At 42.5% G+C, this 2,655-nt stretch overlaps 1 long non-coding RNA gene across 1 annotated transcript; it reads right to left on the reverse strand.

Moving 5' to 3' along the window:
* Positions 1-266: 266 nt before the first annotated feature.
* Positions 267-2,655, reverse strand: LOC308057797. The gene is made up of 3 exons (XR_013925461.1): positions 2,230-2,655; positions 1,077-1,229; positions 267-594 (listed from the first exon to the last, which is right to left on the reverse strand). It is a non-coding gene; the product is annotated as an uncharacterized lncRNA (long non-coding RNA).

The raw sequence follows: 2,655 nt of genomic DNA on the forward strand, positions 1-2,655 counted from the left end.
ACAGAGAAACAGAGACCTCTGAGTTCTGGAGAGTATATTTTGATGTACCCAATTTCTGGTTTTGTGGCTCAGAAAGAACAGAGCCCAGGTTTTGTCGCAGCAGTTATATGGCTGCAAAGGGAAGGCGAGAGCCAGCAGCAGAACTTCCTGGAACCTTCTGTGTAGGAGCAGCGGCCAGACGTTTTCAGTTTCAGAGCAGGGCTCCGTGGGAGTGACAAAGTGAGGGGACTGTTTTGTGGCTGAGAAGGAAAACCATGACACCACCATACAGGAAGCAATTCCATTTTAATAGTCTCCAAAGTGTCATGGATCGAAAGGAAGAACAATAGGGTAAGAGCACGAATATGCAGCCAATACCGACAGAAGCAGCGTTGGTAAGCTTCTCAATATTGCTTTTTGGTATTTCACGGGGAAAAACATTGAGCCTAATATTTCTCATCTGTAGAGTTCTTGGGGGCTTTGGGGAGAAGGAAACTGACACTCTTACTAGGTTGTCTGAGAATCACAGTTTACAGTTACTCAATGTCTTCTGGTCTCACAGGATGAGGCAGAGGTATAATTGATTTCTTCTCTGTAACTCTGCAAAGAGCTTTCCTTGTACCTATGGCAAAAGAAAATAATGCTATTATGAAAGACAGTCATTGCACAAAGCCACATTAAGTGACTTCTCTATTATGTTAAGATCATTTTTCAAGAAGATTTCCTAGAATATCTTGAGTTGCAAGTGACCCATAAGGATTCATCAAGTCCAACTCCATGCTCCTTGCGGGACTACCTGAAACTAAACCATATGACTAAAAACATCATCCAGATGCTCCCTAAGCTCTTGACAGGTTTGGTGCCCTGACTGAACGCCCTTTCAGTGGATAAGATTTTCCTAATGTCCAACCTGAACTTCCCCTGACGCAGCTTCATTCCGTTTCCTGCAATCAAGTTTCCTAACTGATGTACTCTTCAGTAGGAAAAGCTATCTAAAGCAGAATACAGAATCCCATTCATCAACGACTATCTGAACTTGTACAGGCCCAGGAACCCTCAACACAAGAACCTTTCCATTCAACTTAAGGCACAACAACCACTTACCGTAAGCATCTTCATCTGGCTCTCCACTGCTAGCAGAGTAGCGCTCCGATACTGTCCAGTACACACGGTAGCCGAGCTGCTTATACATATTTACTGCAACCCGATTTGATACTCTCACAAAGAGATTGACGAAAAATCCACCCTTTCTTTGGAAACATCAAACTAAAGAAAAACCACAGTAAGGAACAGCAGGTGAATGTATTGCTAAATAACCCATAACTTGTAATCTGACCAAGAGCAGGTCTGACGATGTCATATGCTAATCAAACACCTTTCACACTGCAGTAACAGATGCACTCCTTTCCCAAGGGACAAATCTGGTATAAGTTCAGATTTTATTCTATTTTTGTCATATAACGATTCTTTTATACCAGCCTGTAGGTTCAAAATTATGAACAGAAAGAACAGGGCAAGCTAAGCACTCGCACAGGTCTCATACACATAAGAAATCTTTCATTTTAAAAAAAAAAAATCATCTAAAAATCCACATTTTCAATTGCATTGGCTTAGGGACTGCCTCCTTCAATGTGTGTGGCAGGGGGCAGTGGCGGAACGGGTCACAAAGTTCAGCAGGCACAAGGCAGCCCTTCTCACAAGGCAGATTCCTCAATGTGCAGTTTTCCCATTTTACCAATTACAATGGGGTTGCCCTACCAGCATGAGTTCAGGACATTTCCCTGTGGGTTCATTTGATGCTCAATTAAATCTTCAGCAAGTACAAGCAGCCAAGCATGACAAAAAGTAAGCTAAGGTACTGTCTGCCATACAGAATTGGTTCCAAGGCTGCCTGCAGGAACTGCAAAAATCTCACGATCACTGAACAAGCACGCTGGAGACCCTACGGGAAAGTGTTGACCCTCCATGGAACTCTCTTGCTGTCAAGACAAGGACCTTTTTCTATACAGTATCTCTATTAGAATTCAGGCTACACCCTACTCATTCTGGCAAGTTAGCTTTCATAGAAACCCTGAGATCTTACACCGCCACATGACAGTTTTAGTCTTGTTCTCTAATTACAGGGAATCCTCAGCGAATCAGAACACTACTTAAAGCAAAATTCTGGGTCTCTTTCATGCAAGTCAAATACCTAAGCCATGTCAGTTGAGAGGTTACTTTTAGAAGATTAAAGATAAGCATGGTACTCACACTTCTGAAATTTCTCCCAGTAGTTCCATCAATTTAGCAGCCAAACCCAGCTGTTGAAATTCCGGTGCAACAGAGAGAGCAGTAACATGTCCGTGCCACTCTTCCCCAGCCACAAAGCCTTCCGCTTTACCCAGTACTGCGAACGTACAGAGCATCAGAGCAGTAAGGAGCACCTTGGGAATAATGCACCACACGCAGCCACATGACTTTACAAAAAACAAAGCAGTCTACAAACAAACATTGCAATGATTGTGGTAAAGGCTTAAGCAGCGATTCTATGCTATTACTCAGTGATTCAGCAGCCACTAAGTTTCATTTTGACGCAGTATTACAGTTTTTTCTTCGTTAGTGTAAATAAATAAATGGATCTCCACAAATTCATTGTTTGAGGTGTGACTTCCAAATGCAAGTTTTAAGCAATTCTCT

This window comes from Falco punctatus (genome assembly GCF_963210335.1).
Source record: "Falco punctatus genome assembly, contig: scaffold_33, whole genome shotgun sequence".
Taxonomy (NCBI): domain Eukaryota; kingdom Metazoa; phylum Chordata; class Aves; order Falconiformes; family Falconidae; genus Falco; species Falco punctatus.